This window comes from Neovison vison, chromosome 1 (genome assembly GCF_020171115.1).
Source record: "Neovison vison isolate M4711 chromosome 1, ASM_NN_V1, whole genome shotgun sequence".
Taxonomy (NCBI): domain Eukaryota; kingdom Metazoa; phylum Chordata; class Mammalia; order Carnivora; family Mustelidae; genus Neogale; species Neogale vison.
The window spans coordinates 40,997,178-41,024,649 of record NC_058091.1 but is presented as its reverse complement, the minus strand read 5'-3'; the positions used below and the strand labels follow the sequence as shown (position 1 = coordinate 41,024,649).

Genomic DNA, 27,472 nt, shown 5'->3' with positions numbered 1-27,472 from the left:
AAAAGTTAGTCTGTAAGGCAGGGAAGGGTCGCCTCTTTGTAAGAGACAGCCCTGGCCGGTTGGTTTGTTTCTCACTGCTTGGCGCGAAATAAAGGTTTGCTTGACCTTCTCTTTGTATCAGTCTCGCTCCTTTGATCACGGACCCATTATTGGGGACCTAACAAGTACCAGAGGTGCCTGTCTGGCTCAGTCAGTGGAATATGCAACTCTTGATCTTAGGGTTGTGAGTTCAAGCCCCATGCTGGGTGGAGAGATTACTTAAAAATAAAATCTTGGGACACCTGCATGGCTCAGTTCATTAAGTATCTGCCTGAGGCTCAGGTCATGATCCCAGGTCCTGGAATCAAGTTCCACATCGGGCTCCCTGGGCAGGGAACCTGGTTCTCCCTCTCTGCCTGCTGGTCCCCCTGCTTGTACTCTCTCTCTCTCTCAGTCTCTGGCAAATGAATAAATAAAATCTTAAAAAAAAAAAATTAAAACATCCACAATAGGCCCTTTTAAAAAATGAATAAATAAAATTAAGTCTTAAAAAAAAAAAAGTGCGTGTGAATACCAGATAACAAGCATCAATGAACGAAGACTATACCCTAATCAGTTTTGTATTTTATACTTGGTGACCTGCCTCGAAAGATTAATTAATTGATGTGAAGTCATAATCAATGTAATTTTTAAAATGCCCCACTCACTAATTACTTTTTTAAAACTTCATTCCTGAAATGAGAAAAAAAGCATTTCCCTTTTATACATATTTTAAACATTATAGAAGTTCACAATGTGAAAAGTGTAAGTCTTCTGTATTTCTGCTCCACAAAGATAAGCAACCATGGTCTGTGATTTAGGATATGTTTCTCTACATTTTTTCCCAAGCATTTAAAAAATGTAATGATACTTAACCTCACTAACAATAAATGAAATACAGAGTGACCAAGAATCAGATTCCCAACCCCCTGCCCCATCAAGTTCTCAGAGATAAAATAGGGAGGAAAATGGGTATTCCCATATGATGTTGGTAGGAGTATAAATTGGAATCATCTACTTGGAGGGTAATTTGTCAATAATTGCCAGAATGTTTTTTTTAATTGCCTAAATTTTATATATACATACCTTGCGCATTTCTTCTGCTGACTTTAGAAAAATAAGAAAGTTGGTAAATTTTATAACAATATTATTTGGGGGGCGCCTGGGTGGCTCAGTGGGTTAAGGCCTCTGCCTTCAGCTCAGGTCATGATCCCAGGGTCCTGGGATCGAGCCCCACATCGGGCTCTCTGCTCAGCAGGGAGCCTGCTTCCTCCTCTCTCTGCCTGCTTCTCTGCCTACTTGTGATCTCTGTCTGTCAAATAAATTAAACAAACAAACAAACAAACAAACAAAACAATATTATTTGGTATTTTGGTGGTGATAGTGGTGCTTGTCTTTTACTCTATGAGGAGGCTGTGTGAAGTCCCATCCCAGTCAACTTGGTACCCAGAGCAGTGCCATGAGGCAGTTTGGGTCAAAGCAATTCTCATGATTCTTTCTCAACATAGGCAGAAAGGTCAGCTTCCCAGGGGACAGGGACTTCAGCCATTCCCTTCCTAAGTTGGAAAACCATCAGGGGCCCACAGAGGTCCTGGCAGACACGTTCAGAAGGCACTTCCTAGGAACTCCCCTCCTTTTCTCTGCTTTTACGGTCGAAACCAGCAGTGAGATTCTGCCCTATGAAATATTCTTAAAATTCAATTGACTGTAAAATATTTTCTAAATGTAAGTGCTGTAAGTGACCCAAATTATATTATCAGCTTTTTTGAGAAATGGAGAGAGAAAGGAGAAGGAATTTAAGGGAATGGGTTCCAGGGAGCCAACCTTGGCGTTTTCAAATCATAATAAATGGGTGATAGATCTGCATTGTGTGGTTTCAGAATTGACTAATGCTTGGGACTGTTTTGATCATTATCTGAGTGGCCCATCCCACTGTAAATCAGTCTTTCTACATTACACAGACTGTGTGCCCCCTTTTAAATCTATTTTTTAATTTCATAGTCCTTTTGTTTCCAGCTCTAAAAATCCCGAGAATCTGTACTTCCGGTGATCTCACATCAGATGCTATTGAAGCCATGGAAGCCCAGTTGGGCTCTGGGCTAGAATACAGAGGACCTCTGCCCAAACCTTTTCGTGCAAGTCCTCGGACAGGGAGGGCCCTGCAGGAAACTTCCTTGCCTGCTGACTGTTGGGGGACCAGAGATTTTCACTGTTAGAAAACTCTTCTGTGCTTATGCAGATGCTATCTCCCTCCAACCATCAATCCTTTGTTCTGCTGTCTGCAGCCCCCAGAATAAATCTCCTCTTTGTACCAAGCATGTGTGGAGGATGGCCATTCCCCACCCCCTCCCTGTCCAAATCATTTCTTTCTCATCCTAGAATTTTTGCTCTCTTGTTTACCCAGTCTTCTCTGTAGAATAAATAGTACGCAGACCGTCTATTCTTCATCCCTTCCATAGTTGTCATAGTGCCTTTCTGATAATGAATTCTAAAAATAAGTTTGCTCGTTTGTTTTTGGCATCCACATCACACCATCATCTCATATTGACTTGTAAATAAACTAAAACCCCAGAGCAGTTGCTTTTGAACTTAGATGAAAGATGTAACATCTATTTCTCTGAAATCTTTTTCTTTTTTTTTTTTCCTTTTGGCTCATTCTTTCCGACCCAGACTGCTTTTGGAATTCTGATTCTGTCATCTTATCTAAAGCATTCATCTCTCCCAGCGTGGTGTCCTCGGATCATTTGAAAAGCCTGCCTGCAGATTGCTGATGTATTTACCTAGGCTCAGGGCTTGAAGAGGGTGACAAATCCCTCATAATGAGTTTGCCAAATGCCTGCTGGCAGCCAGCATTTTCAAGGCTCTGTGGAGTAGGGACAAGGACAAAACCCAGGGTCTTGCTGCCCAAAGGGGCCCTGGCCACCGGAGTTGGAGCAATTTTGGTTTGACCATTGACATGTAAATGGTCACGGGGCCCCAGGCGGCTCCCCAGCAGACTCTCCCACCAGCCCTCCGACCACACAAAGCCCTGGCCTGGAAGGGCTGCAGGCTTCGCCTCCTCGAGGCCCCTGGGCTTCCTGGCGACTGAGGTAAGTCCCCTATCAGCTGTGTTGTAAAACTGGTCCATTTGGGGCAGTGATTGTGGGCTGGAAAATTCCCCCAGCCACATACATGCAATGAGAGTGTTCTCTTTGGACCTCAGTCTGTCCTGGATGCAGACATAGGCCCTATAGGGGATTTTGAAATGAAAAAGAATACTAAAAAGAAACAATCACATTTACCCATATGTATATACATATATAAGAACTTTTTGAATTTTACCTGAAATTTCGATAGGATAATTTTATTTTTCTTACTGTGTTTTCTGGAGTCCAACTCTCTCCCTCTTTCTCCGTTCTCTGTCTTTAAACTTCTTTACTTTTCCTCCTCCCTCCCTTTCCTTGTAGGGATGGTAAATTGTGTAATTCATAAAGGAGATATTGCTATGTGCTTTACGAGTTAGACAAACAAAAAGTTACACATGATTAGAAGAAGCACCTGAATAAATCCCTGGTAAAAAATGGGGATATGCTGTTATTCCCCACCTTGGAAACTTTTTTTTTTTTTTTTAAAGATTTTATTTATTTATTTGTCAGAGAGGGAGAGAGAGCAAGCACAGGCAGACAGAGAGGCAGGCAGAGGCAGAGGGAGAAGCAGGCTCCCTGCCGAGCAAGGAGCCTGATGTGGGACTCGATCCCAGGACGCTGGGATCATGACCTGAGCCGAAGGCAGCTGCTTAACCAACTGAGCCACCCAGGCGTCCCCCCACCTTGGAAACTTTAGTGGAAGAGTTTTTGTAGTGCTTATGTCCTAAATGTAACAATGTGAATTATAAAATTTATGGTGCTCTTATGTGATGGAAGGTATATGTCATACTCTGGATTGATTTTGTTAGAAGTCCTTTAAGAACTAGCAAGAAATTGTTTAAAATGTAAGTTTAGATTTTACATTCAGAATTGAGTGCTAGATTGAGTTAGAGGAGAATTTTTTAAAAAATCTTGAAATAGGGGGTGCCTGGGGGGCTCAGTCTGTTAAGCCTCTGACTCTTGATTTCAGCTCAAGTCATGATCTTGGGATTGGGAGATAAAGCCCTGGGGTGGTGGGCTCTGTGTTCAGGGGGAGGAGGGAATCTGCTGCTTAAGATTTTCTCTCTTCTTCTCCCTTTGTTCCTCCCCCCTCATATAAATAAAAATTTTAAAAACTTGAAATAAAGGGTGTAATTTGGTAAAATATCTCACATAGGACTGACTTTCCTGACTGCTTGCAGAGATGGTGCTTTTAAGAAAATATTTTGTTAATAAAATGCAAATATTTTCAGATTCACCCCTCTACCCCTCTACCCCTTCTGTCTCTTTGTCTCTGTCTTTGTCTCTCTGTGTGACTCATAGATACTTTTCTTCATAGTATGATTTCATTCAATACACGATGCATTCTGAAGCCTTGATTGATGGTTGTTAGTTCAGGTATTTTTTGCTCTTTTAAAGTAATTATAGTAATAGAATTATGCTTTTATATTAAAATACCCATAATGAAATTGAAAAAAAAAAACCTCATTCACTCTTAGATCCATAAATTCTGTCATTAAATATGAAATCTATTTTAAGTATCTCACGCTCCAGTGAGCACAGTGGAAAGAACATAAAACTAAGTGCTGTGAGGTATGGGAATCTGTGTCTTTTTTTTTTTTTAAAGCTTTTTTTTTTTATTAAAGATTTTATTTATTTATTTGACAGAGAGAAATCACAAGTAGTCGGAGAGGCAGGCAGAGAGAGAGAGGGAAGCAGGCTCCCTGCTGAGCAGAGAGCCCGATGCGGGACTCGATCCCAGGACCCTGAGACCATGACCTGAGCCAAAGGCAGCGGCTTAACCCACTGAGCCACCCAGGCGCCCCGGGAATCTGTGTCTTGCTACCTGAGTGGCCTTGGGCGCGTGACTAACTTCTCTGGACCCCCATGATACACTAAATCAGTGGTTCTCAACCAGGGGTGGCAATGTCCCTCAAGGGGTGCTTGGAAATGTTGAGGGAGAACATTTGTAATTATCACAGTGTATGGAGCACTAATGGTTGAGAACCCCAGAAATGAGAAATGTTGAAATGCCACTCAGCCCAGTGATGAATGGACCTGCTCTGAATGCCAGTGGCACCCCACCTGGGAAACACTTGACTGGATATCTCTAAGATCCTTTCAGCTTTATTTCTCCCAAGTTCATAAGCAGAGCATTGAAGACATCGGAAGTGATACTGAACTCTTACATTTAGTGTCTGTATCTCACATTTAGTATTAGATGCCATGTTGTTGGAAGTGAAGTCAGACCCAGCAATGCTGGGGTAGGACCTTCATGGCACGGCCGCAGGGATTCTGAGCTCTGTTGCTGGGTCAGTTCCCTACTCTAAGCACAGAGAAACACTGATACTGTTCAAAAGCAGGTGCAGAACCAGGTCTGGGTTTTTTGGTTGGCTTTGAATTTTCCTTCATGTCCTTCCTTCCTCAGAGGGTTGGAGGGGGTTTATAGTGGCCACAGGCCTGGCTTCTAGGCCTTGGACCTGTCCACTTAGAGGAAGGCAGCTGTCTCTCTGCACCACCCTGCTGCTGGGAAGGGGGTCATTGTGGAGGCAGGTGGTGCCCTGAAAAATCTGCCGGCCAGTTGTCAGAGGCCAGACCAGAGGACTTGATGAGGCAGAAGGGGATTTGAACTAGAAGAAAGACTCCTGGGGAGTCTGAATTGTTAGATTGTTGAATGTGATTAAATTACTGATTATTTGACAGTGAAGAGCTATTAATTCAAAGTGTCACATGAAAACTTCTCTTAGGATTGTCTTTTTTTGTAAAAAGTAATGGAGAGGGCACCTGGGTGGCTCAGTTGGTTAAGCGGCTGCCTTTGACTTGGGTCATGATCCTGGAGTCCCAGGATTGAGTTCTGTATCTGATCCCGCATCAGGCTCCCTGCTTGGCAGGGAGTCTCCTTCCCCCTCTGACCTCTCCCCTCTCATGTTCTCACTCTCTCTTTCTCAAATAAATAAATAAAATCTGAAAAAAAAAGTAATAGAGAGATGAGTTATAAATCTTCATCAGAAATTTGCTTTGAGGGGCGCCTGGGTGGCTCAGTGGGTTGGAGCCGCTACCTTCGGCTCGGGTCATGATCTCAGGGTCCTGGGATCGAGCCCCGCATCTGGCTCTCTGCTCAGTGAGGAGCCTGCTTCCTCTTCTCTCTCTCTGCCTGCCTCTCTGCCTACTTGTGATCCCTGTCTGTCAAATAAATAAATAAAAATCTTAAAAAAAAAATTTGCTATGATGTTGAATATATATCCAACTCTCATTAACTAAGTTGTGAGGTGGGACGCCTGGGTGGCTCAGTTGGTTGGACGACTGCCTTCGGCTCAGGGCGTGATCCTGGAGTCCCGGGATCGAGTCCCACATCAGGCTCCCAGCTCCATGGGGAGTCTGCTTCGCTCTCTGACCTTCTCCCCTCTCATGCTCTCTCTCACTGTCTCTCTCTCTCAAATAAATAAATAAAATCTTAAAAAAAAAACAAAACTAAGTTGTGAGGTTACCTGGAAAAAAAAATATATAGAATTTTTATATATTTATATATTTATATATATATATATATATATTTTTTTTTTTTTAAGATTTTGTTTATTTGACAGAGAGAAACACAGCCAGAGAGGGAACACAAGCAGAGGGAATGGGAGAAGGAGAAGCAGGCTTCTGGCTGAACAGGGAGCCTGATGCAGGGTTTGAACCCAGGACCCTGGGGTCATGACCTGAGCGGAAGGCAGATGCTTAATGACTGAGCCACCCAGGAGCCCCTGGAACATATTTTTTTATTGACATGTTGCTTGTAATTACATAGATAATTTATTTAACTAAAAAGTTCAAATATGTATATATTTGAATGTATATAATATGCTATATATACAATATAATAGTATCCTGTATGATATAGTAATTATATATATAGTATCCAGTATATATATCCTGCCAGTCTTAAAAATTTTACAAAAATTAGGTTCTAGTATGTGATATTTTATAACCTGCTTTGTTCATGTCACACTATCTCATGAGCATGTTTCAGTAACATAGATATTATGTAATTTTACATGACTTCTAGTGATCCATTGAGAGAATGGTCAAAGAGCACAGACAGTAGAGTCAGACTCAGACTTCATACCTCAGCTCTGCTTCTTATTAGCTGGGCAGGTCACTTCTTTGTGCCTTGGTTTACTCTTCCATAAAATGGGGAGAATAATAATACCCACTACATTGGAATGTTTTGAGAATTAAATGGGACACTGATTTTTATTTTTATTTTTTTAAAGATTATTTATTTATTTGACAGGCAGAGATCACAAGTAGGCAGAGAGGCAGGCAGAGAGAGAGGAGGAAGCAGGCTCCTCACTGAGCAGAGAGCCTGATGCGGGGCTCGATCCCAGGACCCTGGGATCACAACCTGAGCTGAAAGCAGAGGCTTTAACCCACTGAGCCATCCAGATGCCCCTAAATGGGACACTAGATGTTGAGTGCATCAAATAAAGTAAGCACTCAATATCTGTGAGATACCGTCAGCATCGTTATAGGAGTATACCGTCTCTGCTAACCAATGCCCTGATAGCAGACATCTTGCATCTTGGACATCCAGAGTTATTACTTTCATATCACTTCTTAAAAGTTGAATTTCTAGGCCAAAGAGCAAACAGTTTGAGTCTTTGGATACATATTGCTGAATTGTCTTCCAGGAAAATTGTCTCAGTATTCACTCCTACCAACTTTTCTTAGCTGAATTAAAAAATTCTAATATTCTTCATGCTTTGAGACCCCCACCCCTTCCAATAATTGAGAATTTATACTAATTAAATATTGTTCTGGGGCAAGCATAATTAAGGAAATGACTTAGCCACAAGACAAAGTAAATAAAACATTCCATAGTCAAATAAAAAAATAAGGTATATCACTTGCCACTTGATATTTTCTGCACTATAACTTCTTCATTGATCAAGAATTGTTTATGTGTGAGAGGATGTGAGTGTGTAAGCCATGAGCATGGTCGTTATGCTGTCTTCCCCCAACCCTATCTATCTATCTATTTATTTAAGATTTATTTATTTATGTTGGCGGAGAGCACGAGTGAGCACAAGCTGAAGGAGTGGCAGGCAGAGTGAGAGGGAGAAGCAGGCTCCCCACTGAGCAGGAAACCCAGGGACTCATCCCGGGATACTGGGATCATGACCTGAGCAGAATAATCCACTGAACCACCAGGTGCTCCTTCCCCCAACCCAATTTAATTTCTAGATATACTGGAAGAAGAAACAACCCTTGTTTCAGGAACATAATAGAAAATGTACATGAAATTAATGATGTAATTTATAAAACACTTCAATCCCTTCATTCTGTGATATGTAAACATTACTTACTTCATTGTGCAGTTTTTGCTTTTACCATGAAAACGTTGTTGGAAGTTGGTTTATGCCAAGATGGGATGCATAGTGTTCCCTGTGTACTTGACTTTGTGGTGAGTACTCTGGTCCAGGTTCCTTGTGCTTCCCATTGCTGGGTGATGACTCAGTCCCCCCACCCATCCTCTGTACTTGCATGATGAAGCCCTCCCCACCCCACCCTGTACAGCATGTTATGGTCCAGTCTGGCCTTCCTGTGTGTTTACTACAGTGTTGCTAGATGAAACCTGCTTCTGTTTTCTTCTCAGTAATTCACCCACTTGCTTTTGATTATAAACACAAATGCAAATATGAACAATTTAAACCACATGACCTAACATAACTATGAGGGAGACATCCAGATGATTCCAAATATGTTCAGTTTAGATTCTCATTAAGAATGCAAAATGTAGGGACGCCTGGGTGGCTCAGTTGGTTAAGCAGCTGCCTTCAGCTCAGGTCATGATCCCAGTGTTCTGGGATCGAGTCCCACATCGGGCTCCTTGCTTGGCAGGGAGCCCGCTTCTCCCTCTGCCTCTGCTTGCCACTCTGCCTGCCTGTGCTCGCTCCAGCTCCTCTCTCTCTGACAAATAAATAAATAAAATCTTTAAAAAAAAAAAAAAAGAATGCAAAATGTAAATATTCTCATTCAGAATTCTCAGATTTCTGAAAATACATCTTAGGACCCCAGAACTATGCATAGGAAATGCGGACTCAGTTTGCAGATACTGGCCAAAGTACTTTTGATAATTATTGGCATTCTAAAAAGAAACAGGGGTTATATTTTTATTATTTTTTGGATGGATTGAATACTTGATCATTTTTGTTCAAGAATGGTGGCCTTCAAACTTTGGATTGTGACCCACTGTAAGAAATGCATTTTAAAAATAACCTAGTATGTAAACATATAAATACACCCCCAAGTGAAAAATTTGTTTCCCAAGATATATAGAAACTTTGATAGTTTCTATTCTATTTCATTCTTTAGCATGTTGCTTGTCTCATCACCCACAAATGGGCCATGACCTAGACTTTGGATATTGTGTTCCAGAGGTGGCTTGCTGTTGCGTATGAGCTGACTGGTAAGCTTGGTGGGTTCTCACAGCCCTTTCATGGTAGAAGCCCGTTGCCTTCCTCTTGGTGCTGGGTCTAGGGCAGGCTTTCCATGCCTGGGGCCTGACCTCGGGCACGGTCTTAGTGCCATGGGGTCCTGGCAGGAGGTGAAGGCCGAGCACCCCATGTCGGCTGTCTGGGCACTTAAATGGCTTTGCATTTGAGAACTTCCATCCTTCCCTGGACTGGCTGCAGCAGCTGACAGCTCTGCCTGAGAGGGAAGGTTTAAACAAAGACAATAATTCAATTTGAGTGTCCCTGAATCATGTCTTTGTCTCTGCTCTTGACAGAACAGAAGGAAGTTGTTCATTATTAAGGATGCCAGCTGCCCCCGGATTGATCTCTCTGTAGCCAGGCCTGGCTCACATTCAAGTAGGTAGATAGGTGTTCCCCAGTCAGTGTATTCGGAAGGGGGCCAGAAAAGATTTTTCTTAAAATGCCTCCTGATCCCTGGGTGCCTAAAATTTTATGATTAAGTGTTCATTCTTTTAAATTTTTATAAGCTTTTTGGTCTCTCAGAATTCCAGATCAATATGAAAATGTCCTGAGGAAAGAGAGTACCTTGAGATTGTATCAGATAACATTTAATGGGGATTTGAAAAGCTCTGAGAGCCAGGGGTGGAGAGCTCAGAGGCCTGTCCACAGGATCAGGGGAGGCTCAGGCCTGTGGAAGTATTTGTGTCTGATTGTCGTTTGAAAGTTATTTGAGGTTGTGAAGCTCCTTAAATGTTTTTATGAGAATGTTGTGGAACCCTAGTGGCTTGGGGTGGACTTGAGTCGGGCTTAGGGTTGAAGGCACAGATGCCCACAGATGCGGCCAGAACTCTTATGGCCACTTGCTATTAGGGATTTGGTGACCAGTATTGTCCAGGGGTTTGTGTTTTGCTAGCACATTTATTCCCTGTAGATGATATGACTGAAGTATGCTACCCACGGCTCATGGCTTATTCTGCCCAGTGCCTTCTCAGCACCTTGCACATACTTAGGCATTTCCCCTGAGTCTTAGCTTTCTGATTGCTCAGATCAGCACAGTTCAATTGCACATCAGTTTGTTTTTCCACTTGTTGGTTATCACAGAATTCAGAGCTGAAAAAGACCTGAGTGATCATCAGGGTCAGTGTTTTTTCAAGCTGTTGTTATCTACCCATGACTGGGTCATTAAATCAGCTTCATGGGTGTTACTGACAGACACTGTTGGTGGTGGAATGGGTGAGAACCCCATACATGTTTACTTTCTCTGGCAAGCGCTGTGTGTCCCAGATATGCAGCACCTTCTGATGAGTAAGCACATGGACAGCAACGCATTTCATGTGGCACGGACGTAGTCATTTTTTATTTGACAAATATCAGCTGCCAATTTAGCATCTATGGTTTATAGGTGCCGTAGTGAGGGCCAGGGATACGGAGGTGAGTAAGCCGTGGGGCCTGCTCTGGAGATGCTCAGGGGATAGTGGGGGAGACAGGCACAGAGGTTATTGGGATGATGTGGGGAAGACACGCAGTTACCTCCTCCTCAGCCTGCTGAGGCTCCATTGTGGAGACGCCGTGAGAGGACAGAAAACCATCCTCTGCAGTCAGAAAGCAAGACCTGGGAGGACTTCTGGGTGAGAGGTGATAGCTCAGCGTGGCCTGTGTGGTGGGTGGAAAGTTTAATCTGTGCCCTAATCCCTGGAACCGAGGAATATTCCACTATTTGGAAAAATGGTTTATACAGATGTGATTAAGTGAAAGATTCTGAGATGAGATCATCCTGGATTATCTGGGCGAGCCCTAAATCCAATGGCGGATGTGCTTTTAAGTATGAGGCAGGGGGAGATCTGACCCAGACAGAAGAGGAGGCCATGTGACCAGGGTGGCAGAGATTGGGGTGATGCGGCCACAGGTCAAAGAATGCCAAATGCGTCCAACAGATAAGGCATTGGCCTCCTAAAGAATGCCAAATGCGGCAGCCTCCAGAAGCTGGCAGAGACGAGGAGTGATTCTCCTTAAGAGCTTCTAGACGGAGTGCAGGCCAGCCCACCTTGATTTTGGAGTCGTGGCTTCCAGAACTGTGAGAAAATAAACTTCTGTTGGGTTAAGCCTCCAGGTTCATGGTAATTTGTTATGGCAGCCCTGGGAACCTTTTTTTTTCTTTGGTTGTCTAGTTTAGGGAGTCCCATATGGGCACATATTTTTCTGAAAATAATTTTAATATAGATGGGTAGTAGGGCAGGATTTTAACATGTAGTATAAGAATCCTTACAGGATTCACAGATGTGCTATGGGGAAGTCCATAAACTCACTGAAATATGCAAAACACATGTACTATAATGATAGTATATGCTATAATAATAGTATATGTAATACTATATGCAAACACATTTTTTTTTTCCTGGAAAGAAATAACATAGCCTGGATTTCCATAGACAGGACCTACTGAAGGAGGGTTTGTTTCTGGAGAAAGTACAGAGAGTACAGAGGAGGAGGCAAAGCCCTGTTTGGAAAGAGGCAAGTGAGTTGTCTTGCTGGAGCATAGATTTTTGTGAGAGGGAGTAACAGGGGACAGGGCTGGATAGTTTGTAACTGACTCCTTGCCTTTGTGGTGGTTTGAGTAACAGCTTCTTTTTAAAAGGTGAAAATTAATTGTACTGCCTCTTAGGTAATGGCTGTTAACACTGGGTGACAAGGCCAAAAATACAGGGTGAGGTGGCTACACTCCTGTGTGGATATGTGGAGAGTGTAAAGGTTCCCTGACTACTGCCCCCTGGAGAGAGCCCTACACACCCCCTGGAGGGTCGCTTTAGTCACTCACCAGGTCTTGTTCTTGAACTTGCAGCTCTCATGGAATTTTCCTAAAAAGATATATTTTAATGGCATCTTAAAAATACTTATTTATCTATTTATTATTTTGTAAGCTGTACACCCAACATGGGGCTCGAACTCATGACCCTGAGGTCAAGCGTCGCATGCTCTACCTACTGAGGCAGCCCATTTCCTTTTCCTTTTTTAAGATCAGTTTATTTATTTTTTGAGAGAGGGGGAGAGAGAGGGCGAGAGGGAGAGCACATGTGCATGTGCATGCACACACATCCATGCTCACGCTTGAGGGAGAGGGACAGAGAGGGAGAGAGAATCCCAAGCAGGCTCCACATTCAGTATGGAATGGGACTCTAGCCCTGATCCCACAATCCTGAGATCATGACCTGAGCCAAAACCAAGAGTCAGATGTTTAACCGACTGAGCTACCCAGGTGCCCCTGTTTTCGTGACATTTTATTTTCTTGACGTTATCAATTAATTCCTGTGACATGTAATGAGCATCTTTAAACCTGATGAAGAAAATCTTGTTTCTCCACAGAAAAGTAGCCTATTCCTTCAGAGATTCGGGAATTCAGATTCTAGAATAGATTCTCCCTACATTATGCTCTTTCTTGGAGAAGAACTGGGCCATTTGATACCTTATAATTTTCTTTCTTTTTTTTTTTTAAAGATTTTATTTATTTATTTGAGAGAGAGAGACAGTGAGAGAGAGCATGAGCGAGGAGAAGGTCAGAGAGCGAAGCAGACTCCCCATGGAGCTGGGAGCCTGATGTGGGACTCGATCCCGGGACTCCAGGATCACGCCCTGAGCCGAAGGCAGTCGTCCAACCAACTGAGCCACCCAGGCGTCCCGCGATACCTTATAATTTTCTTTAATGGGATAGAATTTAGTAGTGAGTAGCTTTTGGGATCAAATTAAATTTTATTTCTTTGGGTTGAGAAATCACAGCTAAAGGTCTTGTATCTTCTCAGCTGTCTTTGTGACCTGCACGATATCTTCTTCTATCTTTGTTCTCCTCTGTGCCCCCAATTTCACATATACTCATGTTTTATGGTTTATAATTATTAGTTTTTATTACAAAGATAATTCAAGCTTATTATAAAAATTTCAAATGGTAGGTTTGAATATATTGCTCCTTAATACAGAGCTGGGTACAAAACCCACCTCTCACCTTGCTATGGTCTGAATGTTTGTCCCCCCCAAATTCATATGTTGAAACCTAATCCCTGGTGTGATGGCCTTTGGAGGTCTGGGTTCTGGAAGTTATTATCTCCTGAGGGTGGAGCCCTCACGAAGGGGACAAATGCCCCTGTGAAATATCCCAGAGATCTCCCTTCTTCCTTCCACCATGTAAGGACACAGTGGAAAGGCGCTGACTATGAAGCAGAAGGCCAGCTCTTATCTGGCGCTGAATCAGCCAGCACCTTGATCCTGGACTTGCCGGCCTCCAGAACTGTGAGAAATAAATTCCTGCTGTTGATAAGCCACACGATCCGTGATATTTTCTTAGGGCAGCTTGAATGGACTGAGACATACTTCTGATCCTGTATTAGTTTCCTGTGGCTGTTATAACAAATGAACACAGACTGGGTAGCATGAAACAACAGAAATTTATTCTCCCAAAGTTCTGGAAGCCGGAAGTCCCAACATCAAGCTGTTGGCATGGCAAGTTCCCTCCAGAGGTTCTAGGGGAGATTCTGTTCCTTGACCCTTCCAGCTGCTGTTGGCACAGATATCCCTTGTCTTGAGGCCGCATCACTCCAATCTTTGCTTCTGTCTCACATCATTGTTTCCTCTTCTGTGTATCTCTGTGTGTCTATGTCCCCACACTCTCTCTGCCTTTCTCATAAGGATACATATGATTGCATATAGGGCCCCAAAAGGCAATATTCACTCTTTTGCTGTTTTAAGTTAATAGTCACAGGTTCTGGGCATTAGGATGTAATGTAACTTTGGGCGGACCACCATTTAACCCACTAACCTTTTTTTTTTTTTTTAAGACTTTATTTATTTATTTGACAGACAGAGATCACAAGTAGGCAGAGAGGCAGGCAGAGAGAGAGGAGAAAGCAGGCTCCCTGCTGAGCAGAGAGTCCAATGCGGGGCTCCATCCCAGGACCCTGGGATCATGACCTGAGCCGAAGGCAGAGGCTTTAACCCGCTGAGCCACCCAGGTGCCCCCACTAACCATTGTTTAAAAAAAAGTCATTCTGACATGTTAAAGTGATAGAGAAGACTTTTTTCAGCATTGTTGTGATAGGTGTCACAATTGTTGTGATGGTTGTCAAGGCTGTTGCAGCGTGGGGGAGAGATCAGGCTCAAGCCCGAATATAGCAAGAACAACTGGGGATTCATAGGATAGGATCAGGGTGGAGGGTGGATGGAAAGTTACTAAGAGGAGAGACATCTAGGTAGGGGGACTTCTTACCAAGCTAACGGGATTCTTGCTGAAGGCAGGCCTGGGTGATGGGGTATTACCTAAAGGATGGTGTGGGGTGAGGAATTTGATCAGATAAGGAGGGCAGTCCGAAATTAAGGGTGGGAGGATTCTATCTCGACTGACTTAGCAGGATCCTTGATAAATTAAAACTGGGCTGTGCACACCTGTCAGGGATGGGGGCTAAGATAAGTTGGCTCGGGGAAAGAGTCTTTGTTGCAATCCTTTAAACTGTTTTCCAGACTCAGAAAAGAGAAAACCCAGAAAGGCTGGGTTTTTCAAACCCTGATGATCAGCAACTGAGCTTGTGTTGGTGGAAAATTTCTGCAGCCTCGTGTAGCCGCTGCCTAATTGGAGAAGTGGCTCCATGCAGGATTGCCTGGTCTGCAGTCACTTCCTCCAGCCTCTGCAGACCTGCCCTCGCGGTGTGGACATGCCACCTTCACCAGGAGGGCCAGCTGACAGGGTGGTCTGCTCCCCAGCCCCCGAGTTATAAAGCAGTTCCTGTCTCTCTGTTCTGGATATTATTGTTTGCTTTCAAACTACAGGAAAAATAAAACACCCATGAGGGCTGGTGTTAGGAAACTCCTTGCAACATCAGAGAGAATGTTCGATAAATCATAATGTGGGAAGAGGAAATGGATTGTTGGTTTTGGGCCTAGACTGGGAACATTTGGTGACCGATAGGCCCCATGGCCATTCTAAGGACCTGATTAGCATGAACTCTATGGCTTTAGGAGTAGGGGCAGAGCTGGTCCAATTACAAGACTGGGCCTATGGGGGAGGAGGGTATGGGGGGAACCTCTTCCATAGCAGGGGAGGAACGATCCGCCTTCAAACCCCAAGGTGACCTAATCCCTCAGGCGTTTTGCTGGACTCATCTCTGAGCAGGTCGATGCTGGCCTGTATCATTCCTCGGACTCTGACAGGTAGTAAATAAATGAAATCCACTTGACTATTCTGCAAGTAGCTCTCACTGGTGCTTCAGGGAATGGGAGGCCCTGCTTTCGTAGTGTTTTCTGGAACTCTTGTATAAGCTCATTTTTCTACTCCAGGATAAGACAGTAGTACTTATTTGTCAAACTGAAACTCTTTCATCAAGCTTAGCACAATTCAGTGCTCTAATTCTATTACATTTAACTCACATTTATGGAACAGCAGTCCTGTGCTGCGTGCTGTCTAGGACACTTTTTCTTTATCTCATTGACCCCTGTTGAGTTACTGATATTATCTCCATTTTTTAAAGTGAGGAAACTGAGGTCAAACCTGACTTGCCCAGGCCCTCCCATCTGGTGACTGTGGGTCAGGATTGGACTCTGGGGCTGCTGGCTGTAGACCAGTGTGTGCTTGGTTGCAGCTCCAGTAAGGAAGGGAAGGAGCACTGGAGCTAACTGAGGGCCACCTTCAGGTCTTTAGGACATCTTACTAATAAGCCTGTGAAAAATGAAAAATTTGCAAACTTTGGAATTGTACTTCTCCGGGTCTCAGGAATGAGCATGTTGTCTTTTTTTTTTTTTTTTTTTTGGAAGTACTTAGGAGTTTCATTTGGAAACACAGTATTTGAATGGATAACAGAACAGAATTCTCTGTATGAAGAGGTGTGGGGCATCTGGGGTACATAGAAGGTGAGATTCTATTGGAGTAATTAAGGCTGTCAGAGGGCAGAATAAATCACCAGTCATGATCCTGTTTATGACAAACCTGCAGGACATTAACTGAAGTCCATGTGTAAACTCAGAAATGTGGGACGTATGAAGCACGGTGCCCTCCAGGACCAGGAAATCGGCCTCCTTCCCACTTCATCTTTCAGGTATGTGCCCTGGGAAGTTTAAAATTCAAATACTAGTGTCTGGGGCGCCTGGCTCCATTGGTTAAGAGTCTGCCTTTGGCTCAGGTCATGATCCCAAGGTCCTGGGTTCGAGTCCTGAATCGGGCTCCCTGCTGGGTGGGGAGACTGCTTCTCCCTCTCCCTCTGCTGTTCCCCTTGCTTGTTCTCTCTCTCGATGTCAAATAAATAAATAAAATCTTGAAAAAAAAAAAAAAAACACTCCTGTCTGTCTTTCAACTGACAAGGAACAGACTTTTATTAAGTGTTAGAATTTGAGAAAAGAGGTTCATAGTAAGAGGTTTGTTACAACATTTAAGTGGAAACTCTACCAGTTATTATTTGACAGACAATATGGATAAAAAATTAAAGTTGTTTTACTTCTTACTTTGCAGCAGACAAAACTTCTTCCCCAAACATAATGCTTTCTCCTCTGGATAGCTTTGTAGCTTTCTTTTTTCTGTTTTGGTATAAATTCTAACTTGTGAGAGATGCTTCCTTTTACAAGAGAAAATGAAGTTTCTCGTTTTCATTTTGCACATTTTCTTTTTTTTAATTGAAGAATAATTGATGTGCACTATCCTGTTGGTTTCAGGTGTACATCATAGTGATTTTATATATATATATATATATATATATATTTTTTTTTTTTTAGATTTTATTTATTTATTTGACAGACAGAGATCACAAGGAGGCAGAGAGGCAGGCAGGGGTGGGGAGAAGCAGCCTCCCTGCTGAGCAGAGAGCCTGATGCTGGGCTCGATCCCAGGACCCTGAGATCATGACCTGAGCCGAAGGCAGAGGCTTAACCTGCTGAGCCACCCAGGCACCCCTCAAGTTTTGTTTTAAGAAGAGAGATGCAGGGGCGCCTGGGTGGCTCGGTTGGTTAAGCAACTGTCTTCGGATCAGGTCATGATCCCAGAATCCTGGGATCGAGTTCTGCATCAGGCTCCCAGCTCCGTGAGGAGTCTGCTTCTCCCTCTGACCTTCTCCCCTGTCATTCTCTCTCTCACTCTCTATCAAATATATAAATAAATCTTAAAAAAAAAAAAAGAAAAGAAGAGAGATGCAGGGTCCCCTGGGTGGCTCAATCAGTTAAGCAGCTGCCTTCAGCTCAGGTCATGATCCTGGGGTCCTGGGATTGAGCCCCAGGTCAGACTCCCTGATCAACAGGGAGCCTGCTCCTCCTTCCTGCTTGTGATCTCTTGTCTCTCTCAAATAAAGAAATAAAATCTTTAAAAGAAAAAAAAGAAGAGAGATGAATTATGGAGAATGATAGGACATCTTCTGTTGAAAACTGTTACAGGGGAGATAAAAGCAGATAATTTCAAATTTGCTAATCTGAAATTGTGACTTAGGTGAGAATACTGTGGTCATTGTTTCTGTTGATTTGGGAACCCAGTTCACTGCCGACTGATGGATTCATATTTGAATTAAAATCGGCAAAGAGAAATAAACTCCTGCTTAGCTTTGCAGACCACTTGTTGATGTTTTCAGAATTACTGAATATAAAACATAAGCCAGCTTCTTTGTGGAACATGAGCACTGTTGAACAAAGATGCCTGTGACGGGCACCCGAGATGGGCTTTCTCCAGGCCTGTTCTCAGCTGCCTTCTTCCTTCTTGCCTTCCTCGTACTGCAGAGGCTAGAAATGTGAATGTTCAATTGTCCTAACTATCCTAGTCAGGGCGGCCCATGTGATGCAGTTTGGCCAGTGCAGTCATGCTCAAGCCTGCAGAGGAGGGCTTCCCTTCATGAATAAGAAAGCATATTGAAGGTGGAAAAAGTCTTGGGCTCTTTTGCCTTCTTCCTGCCTGGAACCTGAGCGTGACATCTGGAGGGAGTGCAGCCATTTTGAAGTCATGAGCTGACATGAGGATAAAAGCCATCACACGAAGGATGGCAAGCACAGAAATTACAGGAGTCTGGGTTCCCAGAGGGGCAGGGTTGTTGAACTGTTCCTCACCGTACCCTGCTTTCCTCAGGGCTTCTTCATATGGGAGAGAAGTAAGCCCTATCTAGTGAAGCCTGCTTAGTCTAGTCTGTTGTTGTTTGCAGCTGCGTGCCTTCTTCTTTGCTGATAGTGTGTGTTTGTAGCTTTTTCCCACCTCAGAGCGCTTTCACACCTGATGCTATTCTGGTATTCCAATCATGGACTCGGGAAATTTTAAGCATGGGAAATCCTAGCAATGACCTACCCTAACCCTAAGCAGTGCTAAGCAGTGGTTGTCAGCCTGGGGGCAGAAGTCACTGTCCGCAAGGTGCTACTGTTATTCAGCAGTTGGAAGCCAAGGGAGCTGAGAGACCTTACTCTGGGGGACAGTCCCACAGCACAAGTGTCGCTGTTCAAAATGCTGGTAGTGAATGGTTTAGAAACACTGATGTAGTCTACTTCCCTAATTTGATTCTAGACAGGGAGTAAACCACCCAGGATTCTGGAAACCCTGCTGCACTAGTTTGGACAATCTAGAGAGAACCCTCCAAGTCCCTTCCCCATGCCTCTCCTTGGTTTAGCCTGGATTCCGTTCCCCTCTGTTTTGGCTCCCTCTGTGATCCTTCAAGCCTGCAGTTTCAGGGTTGTGTTTCGAGTGGAAGGCAGATGCCCTGCAGACTAGGGAGGGAGGAGGGAAAGTATGAAGTGCCCATCGAGACCCCAAAAGCCTCTGCAAAACCACACTTCCAAAGTGTCTCTGAGGCCTCTGAGCTTAGTGTTTTTTGTTTTCTTTTTTTTTTTTAATTTATTTGAGAGAGAGAGAGTGTGAGAGAGAGCATGAGCGAGGAGAAGGTCAGAGAGCGAAGCAGACTCCCCATGGAGCTGGGAGCCTGATGTGGGACTCGATCCCGGGACTCCAGGATCACGCCCTGAGCCGGAGGCAGTCGTCCAACCAACTGCGCCACCCAGGCGTCCCTGAGCTTAGTGTTTTTTTGTTCACTGTCTCTAGATAGTCCATCCCCTTCCAGTCTTATGAGGTCTGGGCTTGGGGTGACATTGATGACTATGACGGTGAAAGAGGTTGTGGGTCACCTTTTCTGCCCCCAGTAGCGTTGTCTTGCTCTAGCCGATGGCCTTGATGCTGGCAGAGGCAAGAGGCAGAGACTCTAGTCACTTGGACAGCTTTTGGTCCCTTGAGGAGCAGCCCAGGGCTGAGCTCTGGAGCTTCTAGTCTGGCATCACAGGAGGTAGTCAGGTGCCACTCTCTTTCTTTGTTCCTCTTACCCTGAGCTGAGATTACAGGGAAAGAGGCCAGAGGCTGCTTGCCCTGCAGTATCCAGGATAGAAATGCTACCTTGAAGTTCCTACACCAGAAGGTAGAAGTGAGATATGCTGTGGTTAGAAAAAAACATCCAGGGCGCCTGGGTGGCTCAGTGGGTTAAGCCTCTGCCTTCGGCTCAGGTTGTGATCTCAGGATCCTGGGATCAAGTCCCACATCAGGCTCTCTGCTCGGCAGGGAGCCTGCTTCCTCCTCTCTCTCTCTCTCTCTGCACCTACTTGTGATCTCTGTCAAATAAATAAACAAAATCTTTAAAAAAAAAAAAAAGAAGAAGAAGAAAAGGACATCGAGCTGCCTGGCATTCACCAGGCAGTCTAATTATTAACAGTATCAGAGGATAAAAAAAAAATTCCAATCAAAAAATGCATTGAAAGTGGAGAGTAACTGGAATCAAAAAAGTCCTGGTGTGTCTTCTTCAGTAAGCCACAGAATTTCTGAGCGTCCTCCCAGATAATAGGGGCAATAGCATCACAACCATCTCTCAGCTCCTGAGTGGAGGGAGATTAACAGGGGATGTGGGATGGGAAAGCACTTTGGAATTGGTAAATGGCTCTATCAGAGTTAATTACAGTTCTTATGAGAGCAGTGATGCTTTTAGTGGCTTTGGGCATTAATAATACTCAAAGGTTGTATAGTAGGATGGTGGGTCACAGCTGAAGTTTATGTTGGTTCTTGTTGTATTTTGATTTATTACTACCAACCAAATTTATATCAGGCCATGGCAGTAGGTTATGGAAGCAATAAAGATAATAAGGATGCATTTAGGAAAGTCAGAAGAGGATTGTGCCCAGTCGAGTCTTTCTAGCACAAAAGAGCACAGCTTTCACAGTGTCTGAAAGAATGTTCGAGATAGGGCTTACAGTTGAGGCCTTTCCTTAGGGGCTTTTTTTTTTTTTTTTTTTTTTTGCATTGTATTTGCACAACACATGTCAGAGTGCTTCTTATTGAGGTTGACTTCCCTTCACATGGAACAGAAATCCTACCCACAAAATCAAGACTTAGACTTCTCTAACTATTTTCTCTTCCGGAAGCACCAGGCTTGTTTCTAAGTATTTCTAGTGTTTTGCCCTTTAAGGAGCACATGCTTATCAAAACAGACAAATAGTTTCAGCAAAAAGACTCTTGTGTCTCCTCTCCCCAGCTTATTCTCAAATTTGCCCTCAAAAGGGAAATGAGTTCTTGGCAAATATAGGACACCACCATCAGTCTCTGGTTCCTTGGAACCCCTTAAGCTTACTTAAACATTCCTCAGTAACACATTCCTCCAAAGAGCTGGGCATGACTCCCAGTCTGGTGAGGGCTCAGCTTATTCAGGGCATTTAGTTTCTGTCCCTAACCAGCCAGGCACCTCTCTGGAAGGAAACAAAACACAACAAAATTCCTGTCCATTATGTATCCTGTAGTAGCTTTGCCCTGAGTGGGGGGAGGCTTTCTGGCTGACATCCATTTGGAGATGCTTGAAAATAATCTCTTTTGCACACTGCAGCGAGTGGGCATTTGTGGTTTGTATGATGTTTGGTGCTGTAAGATTCTTCTTTTTCATTCCTTTCTCATTGAAAAGATGTGCTAATGATGGACTGTATGTTGGCTACTTGAATTTAAATTAAAAAATAGTAATTATTAATATGAGAAAGTTATTTGCCAAAAACAAATGAAGCAGTGACTTGAGTGGCGCAGATAACATCGTGCTGCATCCCAGCACCGGCCCACAGAATTTCTCTTCTTTCAAGCGGTCTCGTTTCTCGGTGCTCACCTCCCCTGTGTCCGGTGGCAGCTGTGGTACACAGCACAGTGCTCTAGTCCCTGCATTCTTGTTGACATTAAATTACCCTTGCCCTAAAACTTCTTTTTTGCCAGTTCTCCCACTGGTTATTAGAAGTTTTGTAATTCTTGGGGTGCCTGAGTGGCTTATTCGGTTAAACGTCTGCCTTTGGCTCAGGTCATGATCTCGGGGTCCTGGGATCAAGTCCCACCTGGGCATCCCTACTCAGGCGGGAGATCTGCTTATCTCTCTTTCTCTCCCCCTCCGCCCCTCCCCTCACTCCTGATCTCTTTCTCTTTCTTTCTCAAATAAGTAAATGAAATCTTGAAAAAAAATAAAGTTTGTAATTCTTCTGAGATCTGCCACATTTCACAGTAACAATGGTGATCATTATGATAGTAGTCAGATCTGGGATTTATACTGCCTATTTGTTTTTAAAATGGCTTTTGGTTTTATATATATGTTATTTTATAATATATAACATATATAACAATATGTTATTTTAAGTAACATTACCATAATTAACATAAGCATAATGAAACTAACCTGACTGTAATTATCTCATGCAGAATAACCATTTCAGCATCTCAGTAGAGACAGGAAAAGAAATAGGTCTAGATCCCTTTCTAACCAGACTTACAGCCTCGTCTTATTTATTTTTTAGAACAGTCTGGGCCGATGAATAAATATTTTTTAAAGTCCCCTCTTAAGGTATATACAGACTCGACCCTGTATTCCTTACCTGACAGGACCCTTTTTGAGCTTTTGGCTGTTGCTGAGAAAATACAGAGATTAAATCCCATTATGATAATAGCTATGGAAATGTGCGACTTACAGCGTGGCAGGTACTATTCTAAGTCTGTTATTTATATTAATTCACTTAATTAAAAGAAACACAGAGTTCTCAACATAGAGTATAACAAGAAAGACTGCCAATCTCTAGCTAATGGTCCACCTCCTCAAAGATCTAGCTCATTCAACAGAGGGAGGGGTGTGGGTAAGGTGATTCTCACAGGCTTTCACCCATCCTTTGCTGCTGCTGCTGCTGCTCCTATTTCTGTATACACCTGTGCTGTAACCCGTCCATTGCTCCCTCCCCAGCCTCATCCTAGCTCTGCAGAGCCTGTCCACCCTCTCTTTCATCCCACAGGCTGTAGAACACTTGGCTTGGACCCAATATTTGTGCCTAAATATAAGGTAATTTTAGAAGCCACCTTGCCACAGTTAAAGATTAGGTTAAAAGTACAGAGCTCATTGGGCTGTGCCCATCTTTTTGCATTAGACTAGTGGGTGGATCTGATGCTTTTTGACTGCTGGGGCTCCCAAGGGAGGTTTAGAAGGACAAGAAAAGGGATTCTTGAGTGGCTCAGTCAGTTAAGCATCTGCCTTCAGCTTAGGTCATGATCCTGGGATCCTGGGGTCCAGGGATTGAGTCCTGCGTGGGGCTGCTTCCTCAGTGGGGAGCCTGCCTCTTCCTCTGCTGCTGCTCCCCTGCTTGTGCTCTCTCTCTCTCTCTCTCTCTGATAAATAAGTAAAATCTTAAAAAAAAAAAATTAAAAAGGACAAGAATAATCCTGAGAGAGTGGACTCCTATTGCTTCTCTGCCCAGTTAAGAAGCAGTGATGTTTGGGCCCAGTGCATCTAAGGCGAGCACCTCTGCTGGGTAGAGAAGAGGACAGCAAACCATTAGACTCATATCAGTTAAAACTATGCCTGCTGCGTCTCTGCCAGACCCTGAGATGTGGTAGCAGGGTTTCAGGAGCCCTGGATAGAATGCAGGCGTCAGAACCTGAATTTGGCCCCTAGCACTTCTTCTTACACCTTTGCACACATGGACAAGCTTTCTATCCCTTAGATTCTTCATCCATTCATTAAATTCAACAAGTATTAGTACCTACTATGTGGCTGATACAGCCTTGAGCAAAACAATTCCTACCCTCATGGGGCTAGAAAAAGGTGAAAAAACAGTAAATAAAATAAATATATAGGTAGTGATAAATGCTAAGACTACAATTTTAAATAAGGTGGTCAGAGAAGACATCATTGATAAGGTACCATTTGTGCAATCATCTGTGGGGGCTCAAGGAGAGGGCATTTAAATTATCTAGGTGAAGAACAGTTTATGTAGAGAGACAGCAGTGCAAAGGCCCTGAGGCAGAAGTGTACCTTGTGTGTGGGAAGAGTAGCAAGGAGGCCAGTGTTGCTGGAGTAGGATGAGCTAGGGGACTAGTAGGAGGTGTGATCAGAGAGGAAAGGGGGAGCAGATCCTGGAGGACTTTATAGACCATTCTGCAGATCTGGACTAATATTGTGGGTAGTGTGAGAAGCCATGTTCCGGGAAAGGAGGTTTGAATAAAAAAGGGTGGTGATCTGACTAAAGGATTAATGAGACCACATTGGCAGTTGGGATGAAGAATATTTGGTAGTCGGAGGGGAAAGGCAGGAGCAGAAAGAACAGCAGGAGGCTGTGCCATGACCAGGTGAGACAGGATGCAGTAGAACTGGTGGTTTCTGATGGTTTCTGGTGGTTTCTGACCATGATGAGAGTGGTGGAACGAGCAGAAGAGATGGGATTCTGGGCTTATTTAATGATATCCACCTGGTTGCATGGCTGTAAGCTTAAATAAGATGCATAGAGAGTGCTGGCTGCTGCTCCCACGGAGGACCTTGCTGTCTTATAGGGCGTCATGACATTCAGACAGGAAACAGGTCGGGGATTTGTCTGTCTGGTCAGCAGTAACAGTGTTGGCAGTGCAGCTCAGAGTTGCTGGCGTTGAACCAAAGTGTGAACCAAAAGTGTGCTTCCTGCCTTTCCCATTAACTGGAAATCTAAACCCCTGTGAAAGCACAGGCTGGAACTGTTCTGTTAAACAGCCACACGGAGAAGAGAGGCGGCCGGCTCACCTTATTTTAGCCTTGTCTTATGCAGGGTGAGCTTTGACTCTAGGGCAGCAAGCCTGGTTTCCACAAGTCGTGTGTGTCCTCAGGCAGGTTTGTGGCCGGCTGCTTAATCAATTCATTCATTTATTTAAGTCAACTTAATAAATAAATCAATTTCATAAATTGGTTAATTGAATATAAAATACATTTAAATTTAGCCTTATCCTTCCGGTTTTCCTGTGCCTCTTTTCCTCTTCCATTTGTCCCTTCGGTGCAGAGTTGGGCCGGCCCTCACCTGGTGCTCGGCTAGTTCTCCGTTTCCCCACCAGCTCCCTGTGTTTCTGTTTCCTCGGGGGGCTTGTGCAGTTGCAGCACCTGCACCCATCCCGAAGTGGTCAGAGCTTGGGGGGTTAGAAGGGAAACGCAGGATAGCTGCATGTGCATTTCGCAATATTTTCAAAAGATGCAGGGTTTTTGTTGTCAATATGTAAGGGCTGGGTGCAGGAAACAGAAACCGTTCCAGGTAATTTAAGAGGGAGAGACCGGCATTGAGTGCTCACTGGTTTGCCCAGCTCTAGGCTGGGCCCTGGTGATTCCCAGGACAGTGAGGAACTGGGCTACCAGGGGGCTTCCAACTCAGAGACAGTAACTAGGGCCGCGGGTTCAAGAACCTATTCCCTGCCTGGATGCCAGGGGTCAGGAAGCCTGAATTGAGAGAGGGTTGCCAGCATGATGCCTTTCAGCACCCTGGAGAATGGTCCTACGAGGTGCTACAGAAAACTTCCCATTTCCACACCTTGCTTGCAAGCCAAAAGCTGCACAGAGAAGGTTTCCACTTCGCTTCCAGCTTCCTCATTTTGCAGAGGTGCCTTTAGTTGGATCACATCCCACATCCCAACAAAGTGTTGTCCCCAGCTAGGAGGTGGAAATGGTGAGGTTAAACAAGCTAATCCCTAGTCACCATGACATGTTGCTTGTCTGCAGTGAATACTGTTGGGGGCCTGTCCTTCCAATTATGTTGGTGTTGGATTGTGTTGAGAAGGTACCACGCCCAACTCTATATTAAACACTGAACCTAAATGTCAATATTTTCCAAGTTTATCTTTAAAAGTACAATACTGTGTGTTTTGTAATGGAGGATCTCTTATAATCAGTTACATTGTGGTGACCCCTCTGATGTTTGTAAGATAAACAAAGTGGACGCCCATCATTGACAGGCAGATTTCAGTTTATTTTTATTTGGAGAAAATAATGAGCCTGAATTGCTGTTTATCCCAAAATGTTTTATGGCTCATATCATTACATTATTGATTTCCGCTCAGGTCATGATCTCAGAGCTGTGAGATTGAGCCCTGCGTTGGGCTCCTTGCTCAGCGTGGAGTCTGTTTGAGATTCTCTCTCTCCTTCTGTCCCTCTCACCATGCTTGTGTGCATGGTCTCTCCCTCTCAAAAAAAAAACAAAAAAAACTTTGATTTAAGAAAAGCTAGGTTTGGGGTGCCTGGGTGGCTCAGTGGGTTAAAGCCTCTGCCTTCGGCTCAGGTCATGATCTCAGGGTCCTGGGATCGAGCCCCGCATCGGGCTCTCTGCTCAGCGGGGAGCCTGCTCCCCACCCCCACTTCTGCCTGCCTCTCTGCCTCCTTGTGATCTCTGTCTGTCAAATAAATAAATAAAATCTTTAAAAAAAAAAAAAGAAAAGCTAGGTTTGTTGTACTGTTTCTCTAAAAATTCATTATTGATGTTTGGTATGAACTGCAATTATAGCAGACTGATTTCACTATAAAAATATGAACTAGTGGGTGTCAGATCCAGGTAAAGATAAAGGAAAACATGAACTGGCATCGACACCAGTCTGACCAGTCCACCTTCTCTGGAGCGCAGAAGTATCCATTTCTTGCAGCTTTGTGTTGAGTATGTTTTGTAAAAGTTAATCAAATTTCTCTGACCATTACCTGGCAAGGCAGCAGGGAATTGAGTTAGCCTAATAAGCTTGGGAACTAAATCAGAATGAGTGTGCAACACAGCGTAGGTGCCCTTATCTGAAGAAATAGGTTACTGTTGATCTAACAGTAACTTCTTGTCCGTCATGGGGCTCCTGAAAAACAAACACCCTGACTGATAAAACTGAAAGTGGCAGATCAATATCTTTTTGAAAATTGGAAGTTGGGACAAAAAATGAGTAACATAGCACACATACATTTAATACTACTTGATATACACAGATATGCACTTCGTTTATTTTCTAAAAGATTTTATTTTTTTATTTGACAGTGAGAGAGACAGCCAGAGAGGGAACACAAGCAGGGGGAGTGGGAAATAGAGAAGCAGTCTTCCCGCTGAGCAGTCAGCCCAATGCGGGGCTGGATCCCAGGACCTCAGGATTGTGACCTGGGCAGTCGCTTAATGACTGAGCCACCCAGGTGCCCACAAATATGCACTCTGAAAACATGTATAGTATATAATGTTCTAAAGATACCTGCTTTAAAAATAGACTGTATTCCTTGGTCGCCCTTGTAAACCATTCTCTTCTGTTGCTCAGAAAACGTTATTGAAGCTGTGTCATGGACTAATAATAGCTGCCAGTTTTATGTTATGTTTCATGTTGTTTTTCCCCCAACATTTAATTATGAACATTTTTCTACATACAGCAACAGTGAAAGAATTGTACAGACAACACTGTATAACCATCACCTGTGTTCCATCAACATTTGTTAAAATTGTTTTATCAAGTACTTACAGGTGCTTTGTGAGTTACAAAGTCAGTTCATTATTGCTGCATCACAAATTACCCCACACTTAGCAGTTTATTTAGAGAAACAAGCTTCTGTTATGTCACATTGTTTCTCTGAGTCCGGAATCTGGGAGTGGCCTCCCTGAGGAGTTCTGGCTTAGAGT

The 27,472-nt window shown here is 43.8% G+C and overlaps 1 protein-coding gene across 2 annotated transcripts in view; it reads left to right on the top strand.

Moving 5' to 3' along the window:
• The window catches only part of ANKRD6 (ankyrin repeat domain 6), a 191,373-nt gene that overhangs the window by 45,747 nt on the left and 118,154 nt on the right, over positions 1-27,472 (top strand). Inside the window, exon 3 of one of the 2 annotated variants that reach the window (XM_044245668.1) lies at positions 16,548-16,650. The exons of the other annotated variant lie outside the window; for it this stretch is intronic. The gene's annotated coding sequence lies outside the window, so the exon portion shown is untranslated. The remainder of the gene's footprint in view (positions 1-16,547; positions 16,651-27,472) is intronic. 2 annotated transcript variants of the gene reach the window in all.